The following is a 12,500-nucleotide window of genomic DNA, read 5'->3' on the forward strand; positions in this document are numbered from 1 at the left end:
CAAGGGTCCTGGAGCCTATCCCAGCTAACTTTGGGAACCAGTCGGGCGACACACTGAATTGGTGGCTAGCCACGAGGAGACTGACAACCACAGTCATAGCTAGGGGCAATTTAGAGTGTTCAACAAACATACCATGCATGTTTATGGAAGGTGATGAAAACCCACACAAGCCCATGCATGGAAACTCCACACAGGAGGACTGACCTAGGTCCAAACCCAGGAAGCCCAGGAAGATGTACCCTGGATTCAGTAATCATTTTTTGTCTGACTAAAGCGGCTTATATGTGAGTAAATATGGTAATTTCTCCCCACCCTCTTAAAAAAAGACACCAAAAAAAACGGAGTATTACAATGGTAAAACATTTTTATTATTCACCATATACTAACAGAGTAAAAAAAATAAAAATAAAAAATAAAATCAGACATAGGCATTGTCGTCATCATTGACTGACAAAAAAAGCCTAGTAGTCATACCCTCAGCAGCGTATGACGAAATTGTATAGTGCTTCTCCACAAGTTCGTCTTCCCAGGCAAGACACATTTATGACATTTATTTATGGAATATTCATACTTGTTAGCTCTCCGCCTTGTGCGCCATCAATCCAGCGACTGCAAGTTGCCTCACCGATGCCAACAAGAATAAGATGGATCACTTACCTCTCTCAGTCTTTATACTTACCCTCCCTCAGTCAGCCTGTGGAAGGCAGATCCACACCAAACGAACTTCCTGTTACTTCATTGCGACTTAATTTCATAGAAGGGATTCGTGTTGTCGTCACGTCACGTGTTGCTGCAGGTTCAGAGTCCTGATGGCTGTTGGGAAAAAGCTGTCTTTGAGCCTGTTTGTCCGTGCTTTGTGGGACCTGTAGCGTCTGCCAGATGGAAGCAACTGGAACAGGCCGTGTCCAGGATGGTATGGGTCCCCAACAATGGACCCGGCTCTTCTGAGGTACCGGGGGTTGGCAATGTCTTCTAGTGATGGCAGAGAGCAGCCAACGATCTTCTGGGCAGTGTTTATCACCCTCTGCATGGCTTTTTTGTCTGCTGCCGTGCTTCCGGCATACCACACTGTAATGCCGTAAGTCAGGATGCTCTCCACAGTGGCTCTGTAGAAGGTTGCCAGAAGCTTGGTGTCCAATTTGTCCCTTCTCAGTACCCTGAGAAAGTGGAGTCGTTTCTGGGCCTTCTTCACTACCACTGTGGTGTTTGTAGACCAGGAGAGCCTATCCGTGACATGGACTCCCAGAAATTTGAAGGATTGGACCCTGTCTACACATACTCCGTTAATGAGGAGTGGGGCCAGGTTCGTGCTGCGCTTGCGAAAGTCCAGGATAATTTCTTTAGTCTTTGTGGTATTTAGTGTAAGATTGTTCGCCGAGCACCAAAAAGACAGTTTGTCGACCTCGTCTCTGTAAGCCGACTCATCCCCGCCTGAGATTAGTCCGATCACAGTGGTGTCATCGGGGAATTTGATAATGGAGTTTGACTGGTGGGCTGGTGTGCAGTCGTATGTGTACAGGGAGTACAGGAGGGGACTCAGTACACAGCCTTGTGGTGAGCCAGTGTTCAGTGTAATAGAGGAAGAGAGGTGTGGACCCATTCTGACAGTTTGTGGTCGGCCAGTCAAGAAGTTCTTTATCCAGCAGCAGATTGAAGAGGATAGTCCAAGGTGGTAGAGTTTGTCCTTCGGAATGTCCGGCTCAATGGTGTTAAAGGCTGAGCTATAGTCAATGAAAAGCATCCTCACATAGTTCCCCTGGTGCTCCAGGTGGCTCAGTGCTGTGTGTAGAGCCATGGCGATAGCATCTTCAGTGGACCTGTTTTCTCTATAAGCAAACTGGTGAGGGTCAACTGAGGGGGGGGATTGTATTTCTGATGTGTCGGGCCACCAACTTTTCAAAGCACTTCATGATCACAGGTGTGAGAGCAACAGGCCTGTAATCGTTTAAGCTGTCGATGGTTGGCTTTTTGGGGACAGGAATGATGGTGGAAGATTTCAGGCAGCCAGGAACGATGGATTGTTGCAAGGACCGATTGAAAATGTCCGTGAAGACTCCTGCCAGCTGTTCAGCACAGGCTTTGAGCACCTTGCCAGGTATTCCGTCTGGACCAACAGCCTTCCTGGTGTTCACAGACTGCATTTCCACTCTCACTTCCTGTTCCCGAAACTCCAGTGTATTGTCGCAGGTTGGTGGTGGGAGTGTTGACACTGGGTCTGATTTGTCAGTTTCAAAGCGGGCAAAGAAATGGTTCAGTTCCTCGCTAGTGAGGCATTCGCGTTTACAGACATAGAAGAATTGTTCTTGTAGTTAGTGATATGTCGTATTCCCTGCCACATCTTCTTTGGGTTATTTTCTTTGAAGTGCTCTTTGATTTTTTTAGTATTTGCTGCCTTAGGCTTCTTTATGCCTCTTTTCAGCTCTGCTCTGGCAGCTCTATACTTTCTCTTGTCTCCCGATCTGTAGGCGGTGTTACGGCATTTGATAAGTGCTTGTGTCTCTTTGGTCATCCAGGGTTTTTGATTAGGAAAAACTCGTATCCGTTTGTTTGTAGTAACGTTGTCAATGCAGTTTCTGATGTAGGAGAGTACAGTTTCTGTATAGTCCACGAGGTCGTTTTGTTCGAAAAGTTCCCAGTTGGTGCGGGATAAGCAGTCCTGCAGCTTAGAAAGGGCGTTCTCGGGCCAAGTTTTTATTGTCTTTATTTTTGGCCTTGTCTGCCTTCGAAGTGGGGTGTACGCAGGGGTTAGAGATATACAGAGATGGTCTGATCCAGCTAGATGTGGGAGAGGATCAGCTTTATAGGCATGTTTGATGTTCGAGTAGACATGCTCGAGAATTTTGTCTTGTCTTGTATTGCATCTGACATATTGGATAAACTTGGGTAGAACAGACTTTAAACATGCTTTGTTGAAGTCACCAGCAACAATAAAGACTCTGTCAGGGTGGCCGAGCTGTTGTTTATTTACAGCCGTTAGCAGTAGGTCGAGAGCCGTGTTTACGTTAGCGTTTGGAGGTATGTAGATAGCCGTTACTATGACGACCGTTAGCTCCCTTGGTAGATAGTATGGTCTGCATCGTATTGCCAATAGCTCCAAATCCGGAGAACAATGAGTGTCAATGATCTTGCTGTCACAGCACCATTCGTTGTGTATGTTCATGCATAGTCCACCTCCTTTGCTTTTTCCTAATAGTTCTTTGGAACGATCGTTCTGAAAAAGTGTTCGGCGAGCTAGCGATAGCGTAGCGGCGGGTATATGCTGGTGTAGCCATGTTTCCGTGATAAGAATAATGTTGCAGTACCCTACAAAGCTGTTGGTAGCAACTCGAAGTTCCAACTCATCCATTTTGTGGGTGATAGATCGGGCATTTGTCAGAAAGATACTAGGAAGCGGGGTTCGGAATGGTTGTTGTCGGACCCTAACCGCTAGGCCCGCCCGACAACCCCGTTTCTGTTTTCTTTCTCTTCGCCGTCTACGTCGTACTTTTGGAGGGCTGGATATCCACTGAGATCCCGGAGGTCTCCGGATGTTCTCGGGGATATCGAAGGTCATTAATTTAGGTTTCTTGCCTTTCCTTCCGAAAGTGATTAGGTCTTGGCGACTAATAACAAGTGGTTATGATGTTTAATAATAAAATGAGACATTATTCAATACAACAGGGATGGGAGAGAGAGAGAGAGACTTGACAGAAGTGCTCGTAACATAGCATGAACTTTAAAACCTAAACTTAAAATTTAACTTAAATGAACTTAAATTCCTATACACACATAACATACTTTCACACTTATAAAACGCACCGACCCAAAAGGCGCAGTCGCAGTTGTGGGTGTATTTTCAGCCGTGAGATGTGCGCCCATGGGGTCACAGATCAGCATTGACGGTGACCTGCGGAAAAAGCCATTGGGTCTCCTCACATACACTTCGTTAAGCCACTCTTACATTTTGTCCTCGTCCATCCATCCCTTCTGGTTGGCTTTGACAATGACACCGTCAGTAAAGTTTTCCTTCGGCTACATCTTCCTCTTAAAAATTACCATTGGTGGTAGCTTCTGACCGTACCCATGGCAAGCAAGCACAACCGTGAAAGTTGCCTTCTCGTGGACTAGTGTGCGTAGTGCGACCATGCTGATTCCCTTCTTGTCGACAGTGTGGTTTGTCGGAATGTCGAAAGTGAGTGACACCTCGTTCATATTGGTCATGTGGCTAGGCTGGATACGCTTATCGGAAATTATTTTGCTGCAGTAAGAGCGAAAGGCTGCCATCTTTTCTTTATAGTCTGTCGAAAGCTGTTGTGCCACCGTAGTTCTTGCCCAGATGGATAGATGGTTCTGTTTCATGAAGCGAAAGCACCAGGATTGAACTCCATGCAAATATTCAATTTTCATTTCACCGGCAAGCATTTTTTCCCCTTAGTCGAATGGTGACTGTAGAGGGTTAGGGTTAGAGACGCTTCTCCCCGCTGCTCTTTCTGCTTCGATCCAGTGCTCGAGAAACTCTTCCAACTTGTGCCACTCGCATTAACGCCGCGGAAACTCAGCGTTGTCTTTTTGACTTGTTTATGCTAATTTTCTAGCTTTCGCCACTTGCGCATCATGGACTCGTTTATGTTAAGGTGCCTTGCTGCCACTTGATTTCCTTGTTCTTCTGTGTAGCGGATTGCTGCCATTTTAGTCTGTGTCTCGTATGCATGTCTCTTCATTGATTGATTGATTGATTAGCCTCTCTGGTACTGAATTCTGGGGGTCAAGCTTCTTTTTGTTCTGTGTTGTGTTGTATGTCGTAGTGATAGAAAAAACGGTTACAAATGTTCTCTTAATCGTCTAGTTTTAAAAATTCTGCGACCAACTTTGGTCTTGTCCAGAGGTCTCGGATGGTTAGATTTGTGGGGTCATTTGTACACGAAAAAAGATGTTCAGTATTGTGGGGGGAAAAGTTGCATTTTGGGCAGGCATCTTGTATTCCTGGATCGATCCTGGACAGGTAGCTGTTTAGTTTCCTGCTGTAGCCTGATCTGAGCCTGGCGAGCTCGGATCTCACCTTCCTGCTCAGCAGTTTTTCTTCTTGGTTTATTAGAGGTGGTAGGGCATTGAGGACTTTGTTGGGTTTTGCCTTGTTGAGGATGTTTTGAACTTCTTTGGTGTGAATGGATTTGACGCATTGTTTGTAGTCTTCTTTGGTAGGATTTGGCTTGTCGTATTCTTTTTCTATTTCCTTGCCATGCTGTGTGATGATGGTCTTTTTCATCTTTCTTGGTTTCTGGTTTGCTTGAAGAAGTTTGCGACCTGGATGGCCTTCAAGATGGCATGCCGCCAGGTACTGCTTTCCGATCATTTCACAGTGCTCCTTCAGAGGCATAACCGCGCACTCAGCATGCAGGTGGTCTATGGCCGACATAGAGAGACATCCGGATGCTATCCTGAGTGCTTGGTTTTGAATTGATTGAAGCCGGTTCCAGTGTGTGTCTTTAATTATTGGCGACCATACTGGGCTCGCATATTCAAGGACAGAACGGGCGATAGATTTGTATGTTAGGAGTAGTGTTTCTTTTTCACAACCCCAGCTGGAGCCTGCTAGTGATTTAAGTAGGTTCAGCTTTTTCTTTACCTTTGCAACTGTCTGCTTGATGTGCGGGCCAAAACAAAACATAGTGTCAAATGTGACGCCAAGTAGTTTTGGCGTTTTTTCCAGTTTTACTGGTACCCCTTTGATGGTGATCTTGGGATGGAGGTTAGCTTCAGCAGTGGCTGGGGTAAACCAGGTCACTGTGGATTTCTCCGGGGACACAACCAGCTGTCGTTCTTCTAAAAAATCTGCCAGCTTCTCCAAGAAGTTGTTGGCTTTGGCAGAGAGAGATTCGACGTTCGTACCTTTAACGAAGATTGAAATATCGTCCGCATATTGTATTAGAAAGACATCTTCAGGTATTGTAGGAAGGTTAGAGAGGTAGAAGTTGAATAGTATTGGTGAGGTAACCGCTCCTTGCGGCACCCCTGTCCTGACATTGTGCGAGCTGGATGTAGCATTCCTGAAATTTACTCTTGATTGTCTTCCTGACAGGTAGCAGTTGAGCCATCTCTTTATACAGCTCGGTAGGGTGGTCAAATTCAGGTCTTTGAGTAGCTTTTCATGAGAGACCATATCAAATGCCTTGCTAAGGTCGATTTGGACTAGCAGGGTACGGTTTGCCGGTTTATTCTCATTAAAGCCGCCTGCCACTGATTCTGTGAACTCGTGCAGAGCTGTGACAGTGGAGTGGTTTGACCTGAAGCCATGCTGGATGTCAGGGACTGGTAGATGTTCTGTGAGGGTTGGTAGAATAACTCGTTCTAGGATCTTTATGCTGGGACATAGAAGAGAGACGGGACGGTATGATGAGGATTCATTTGCAGGTTTACCAGGTTTGAGAAGAGGAATAATGATTGAGGACTTCCAGATTGCAGGAATCGAACTTGTTTTCAGGGACAGGTTAAAAATGTCGGTTAAATATTGTAGTCCTTTGTCGCCTAAATGTTTAAGGTGAAGAGTAGATATTTTGTCTGGGCCTAAGGCTTTCGAAGCCTTGGCTTTCTTTATTGCTTCCTTTGTCTGGCTTATAGTAATTGGTTCTATGTTGTTGTTGTTTTTCTTCAGGTCTTTTGTAACTCGTCTTGCTGTTCTTGTTGTCTTGTGGGGTATTACTGATGAATATTGTTTGTTGAATTTGTCCGCTATTTTCTTTGGAGTTGTTATGTATTTACCTTTAAATTTTATTGCTTCGTTGTTGCTTGCTTGTTTGCCGCCATTTAAATGTTTTATCAGTCGGAATAGTTTGGTTGTGTACGATTTTTTGTCTTCAATTGTTTCTTTCCATTTCTCTCTCCTATGTTTGTTTATAATTGATTCTATCTCTCTATTTAGTTCTGTTATACGTTGGGAGTCCGGGTCAGTTTGTCTTAATTCGTCTCTTGTTTTTATCTTGTTTATTGCTTCTGTTGGTACCTCGGGTAGTATCGTTTTTATTCTTCCTGCTGGAATGGTTTTGTTGGCTATCTTATTTATAATTTTCCTAAAATGTTGTTCACCCCTGTAGACATCTGTTGGGGCTGGAAGTCTGGAGAATTTGTTTTCTGTTTCAGTCTGAAAGTCTTGCCAGTTAGCTTTACGAAAGTTGATGAAAATCCTATTTTCGCTGGTTGTTGGTCTGATGTCAGTTTCTATCTTGATTATGATGGGAAGGTGGTCGGAACCAAGGTTGGTTTTGACCTCCCAGGAGGTGTAGGCCATCAGGGATAGGCTTGCTAAGGATATGTCTGGTGATGATGGTTGTCCGTTTGTTGGTAGTCTTGTTGGGTTGTCTTCGTTAATAGTTCCAAAATCTGCATTTCCTATTTCGTCAGCAATGTCTCTGCCTCTGTCATTACTTAGTTGTGAATGCCAGAGTGTGTCGTGAGCGTTCAGGTCTCCTAGGATTAGGGTATCTTTCATCTGGAGGAAAGGAAGGATAGATGCAGAGTAGCCTGTGCCGCAGCTGCTAGTGGGAGGGATGTACAGATTGATGATGTTGATGTTGTCGACCTTGATGCCCTGGCTTTCCAGGTGATTGTCCTTTGGCAGGTCATGTATTTGCTGGAAATGGATGGCCTTGTGGACAAGGAATGCCAGGCCTCCACCTTTGTCTTTTGCCCTGTCTTCTCTTATAAGGGTAAAATCGGCCGTATTTGGGTCCTTTTGGTTTGGCATTAGTTTTGTTTCCTGGAGGGCAGCAATTTTCACCTTTTGTTCATCCATCCAATGGATGATTTCTGAAATCTTGTTTTTTATTCCATTGCAGTTAAATTGTAGAAATTTCAAGTTAAATTTTCTTTGGTCTTGGTCTGAGGGTGTGGACTGGGGTGGTTGACTTGGTTGACTTGATTGGCTTGATTGGATTGATTGGCTTGATTGGCTTGATTGGCTTGATTGGCTTGGAAGACTTTGGTTGTTCTTGTGACTAATACAGATCAGACAAGTAAAATTGACTGAGTATTCCTTTTCTGACTTGAGGTTGCTGCAGTTGTTCTTCTGACGCAGATGGCACCAGCCGAGGCAATTGCTGCATCTTACCGACTTAGTATGATTATAAACTCTTTTTTGACAAACAGGACAGACGTAGGTTAATGGTCCAGGGATTGGTCCAGGATTAGGATGGATTCCGGCTCTGATTAATAGTATACGGACCAAACAAGCTGGAGTATGTTGGTCCTCAGTTAGAGACACAAAAAAACACAGAAGGTAGAAGCTTGACCCCCTTCCTTGTAGGAGAGGGGGGGTCTGGAGACTTTGCAGCTGCATGGCAGCTGGTAGTTGCACGCGAGGCAGGTGTTGAAGTTGTTGTAGTTCCTGCTCTCTTCTGACACGCTCTCCAATGGCAACCATGTCTCTTCATAGGTGCCATTTGCAGACGTCAAACTGTTACTGTTTTTCACAACGCATTCCCGCATTAATTCATAGGTACATGCTCCATTAGTTATAACCCTCACACCCACACCCTCCATTCCCGTAGTTTCACATCTATCACATCTTAGATAACCCGTATACATAAAGAATTATGCATTACTCACAGGTTGATATTTCATAATTTAGAAGTGCTAATGTTGTCCATATTCCAGTACTTGGTTTAGGCCATGAAAGACCGAGTCAATTTCGAGCATCTATTGCAAAATAGAGCTAATTTCCGAATGCCCTTGAATTATTTTTAGAAATGGGAGCCACACTCCTTAAGTAGTCTAGAACTGATGCACCACCACAGTTTGTCACACCCACGAAAACAACTAATATACCATATTTTCACGACTATTATGCGAATCATATTTTTAGATGCATTGTCAACGACGAGTGCTTTTACTAAACAGATTTTCTATCACCTTAATATACATTTCTGTTTAAAACCCCAAAAATGAATGCGAAAGCATTCGCATAACCTTGCATTCCTTGCAGACCATGTATTATTCTTATTCTGAAAAGTCCAAACAGAAAACGCCATAAGCCGTTAACTATGACCTCCACTCTTGCTGCGAAAGCAGCATTGTTATCTTATGTTTACAAACCAGCGAGTCAACACTTGAAACATCGCCTCTTTTTTTTTTTTTTTCCTGTGGCCAAATTTAACGCTTTTAAGAGAAGACAACCATTAAACAGACAAATTAACCCCTCTTCCGATATTCAACTACATCACAATATTTTTCCAAGACCCCATATTCAGAATATGTATGCTGCAAGCACAACAATATGGCAAAAACCCATTTTCTGCCCTCAAGTTTGCTTCAGCACCTCCAAGGCCAATTATTATTATTGCAATGTCTTCACGGAAGGGATCACAAAATTTTAGTCGTTTACACGGTCCGAACGCTCCCGAAAGCCCAACACAGTTAAATCGTCTGCCCCGCGGCCCACATGTTTCACTCCCATCTAATCAGCAGCTGCTGCACCCGAGCGCTTCTCCCGCAGTCGACACATTATTTGGCAAGTCTAGAGTATAATAAAAACACAGGTGACATTCCCTGCTAAACATTTAAATGATCATTTTGTATATATTCTTTCGTCTTTTTAAACACCATCTTCAAAACCAGGCCAAGCTGCAATAAGCCATCACATTGCTGTAAATTGACAGTACATATAGGTTATATTAACAAAGCACCACCAGCACTTGGAAATAACCATTCTAATTGTTGTTATACAAGCCCCAGCATCACAAAAAAAAACAATTTAATTGTAATCACAAAACGTAATACCTGGATTAACCAAATCAAATACCAGTGTCTCCATTAATTTTCTAGCTCAACATTCTCGTATCCAAAATCCACATTCCAAATCATTTTAAGCCGACATTCCTTGTTTTCAGAGACCCTCTAGTCTGGGTAATCATGTAATATATATACCCCCATTATTTTTTTTTTTTACAACTTATCTCTGATTTTTGTCGAACTTTACACCATCTCTTCTCCCTCTATTTTTATTAAACTTCCTCCGCTCCCGTCACCTATATCGGTAAATATTTTCCCCGTCAGCCGAGGAGGCCCCGCTATTTTCCCAAAATAGTATTTTTAACTTCTCCCCGGCCTTATTTCGCCATTAGTGTCTGTGGAACAAGCTGTTACACTTTTATCCATTCACATATTATTTATATGTATATTACCTCTATGCATTAGTGCAGTGATTTTCAACCACTGTGCCGCGGCACACTAGTGTGCCGTGAGAGATCGTCAGGTGTGCCGTGAGAAATTATCCAATATCCTTTTTTTTAAATTAACATTTATTAATAGTTTTCTGCAAATATGATGTCATTGTCCAGTGTCCGTGCTGTAAAGACTGGCAGCGTAATGTAATATTTGTCCGTGTGGCAACACGTAGTTGATTGCCTCGTTCCGCCAAGAAAATTAGTGATGCACCTAAGAGGCCGTGGTGACAGTTATGGAGAAGTTTTTAAAAAGGACAACTGCAAACTCCGAACTGGGCCCTGGACAAGATTCTGACCCGGATAAAGGCCCTAGTATGAGTGGTGGAGAAAAGAAAGCAAAGACGGTGAGCTCAAGGCAATATAGTGAAAGCTATCTTTCGTTTGGATTTACTTTCACCGGGGATGAGACGACACCTATTCCGTTATGCCTGGTGTGTGGCGAGAAGCTATCCAACAGCGCCATGGTGCCAAGCAAGCTTAAACGCCATCTCCAAACGAAACACCCGTCGCTTCAAAACAAGCCGATAGACTATTTTGTTCGCCTGCATGTAAACACAGAGAAACAGGCAACGTTTATGAGAAAAACCACAAAGGTAAATGAGAAAGCGCTCAAAGCTAGTTACCTAGTCGCCGAACTTGTTGCTAAATCAAAAAAGCCGCACACTGTGGCAGAGACATTAATACTACCTGCCTGTAAAGCCATTGTCAACGAGATGCTCGGCCCTGATGCGGCTAAAGACATAGATAAAGTCCCGCTCTCTGATAACACAATTGCCAGGCGTATTGATGACATGTCTACAGACATCGAAAGCCATGTTTTGGAATAGATACGCATCAGTAGGAAATTTGCGTTGCAAGTTGACGAGTCTACGGATATTAGTGGACATTCTCAGCTCTTGGCCAATGTGCGTTTTGTGGATGGTGATGCCATTAGAGAAAACTTCCTATTTTGCAAGACACTGCCAGAAAAAACAACTGGAGAGGAAATTTTTCGGGTCACATCGGAATATCTTGACCAGGGAGGACTTACGTGGGAAAACTGCACAAGTGTGTGCACTGTTGGAGCTGCAGCCATGGTCGGGCGCACCAAAGGCTTCGTGAGTAGAGTGAAGGAAAAAAACCCAGATCTGATTATTACGCACTGTTTTTTGCACCGTGAGGCCCTCGTTGCGAAGACTTTACCAGTAGAACTGGTTCCTGTGTTGGACGATGTGGTGCGCATAGTGAACTTTGTGAAGACACGACCTCTGAAAAGCCGTATATTCGCATCTCTGTGTGAGGAAATGGGAGCGGAGCATAAAGCCTTATTGCTCCATACGGAGGTCCGATGGTTGTCGCGCGGTAAGGTGCTGACCCGTGTGTATGAGCTGCGAGAGGAACTTAAAATGTTTCTGACAAATGAGAGGTCTGATTACTCAAATCTGTTTTCAAGTGATGAGTGGTGCGCAAAGTTGGCATACCTGGCTGATATATTTCATCATCTTAATGAACTGAACACAAGGATGCAGGGCCGAAATGAAAACCTGCTTACAAGCACAGATAAAATAAATGGATTCCGTTTAAAGGTGCACCTCTGGCAACATGTGCAACGTGCCAACCTGGAGATGTTCCCACTCACAGACAAACAGCAAAGCAACACTGCTGCACTGTCTGAGGTAATAGGTAAACATTTGAAAAGTCTTGAGGAGAAGTTGTCATTTTATTTCTCTTCAGCCTCCACTGAATGCTTTGACTGGGTTAGGGACCCATACAGCTCGGCATCAGTTGTTGGAAAGGACATGACTTTACAAGAGCAGGAGGAACTAACTGAACTGAAACAGGATCGTGGTTTAAAACTAAGATTTGCTGATCTTCCTTTGGACAGTTTTTGGTTGACTGCTGCCAAGGAGTTCCCCATTCTGGCCAACAAAGCTGTTCTGACATTGCTCCCATTTTCCACAACATATCTGTGTGAGCTGAGCTTTTCAAGCCTAACTGCTATAAAAACTAAAAACAGACAGAGACTGAGAGCTGTTGAAGAAGAGCTTCGTGTGTGTCTTTCTTCTATTCCTGCCAGGATATCGGCTTTGTGTTCATCTAAACAGGCCCAGGTTTCACACTGACTGAGTATAAATAAATTGAGAAATTATATTGTAATTAAATATACTATACAGAGTGTCATTTTGTAAAATTTTTGGTTAGTGGTGTGCCACAAATTTTTCCAATGTAAAAAAATGTGCCGTGGCTCAAAAAAGGTTGAAAAACACTGCATTAGTGCATACATTATCCTGCATTTTATGCATTTTAAGCTGGCCAGCAAACCCA

General features: G+C 43.7%; 1 protein-coding gene across 1 annotated transcript in view; it reads left to right on the forward strand.

Moving 5' to 3' along the window:
- Nucleotides 1–12,500, forward strand: part of hace1 (HECT domain and ankyrin repeat containing E3 ubiquitin protein ligase 1) — a gene marked incomplete at its 3' end in the record, with an annotated part of 83,927 nt that overhangs the window by 969 nt on the left and 70,458 nt on the right. The gene's annotated exons all lie outside the window — the stretch shown is intronic.

The sequence above is a fragment of the Stigmatopora nigra genome, unplaced genomic scaffold (genome assembly GCF_051989575.1).
Source record: "Stigmatopora nigra isolate UIUO_SnigA unplaced genomic scaffold, RoL_Snig_1.1 HiC_scaffold_52, whole genome shotgun sequence".
NCBI classification, from domain to species: domain Eukaryota; kingdom Metazoa; phylum Chordata; class Actinopteri; order Syngnathiformes; family Syngnathidae; genus Stigmatopora; species Stigmatopora nigra.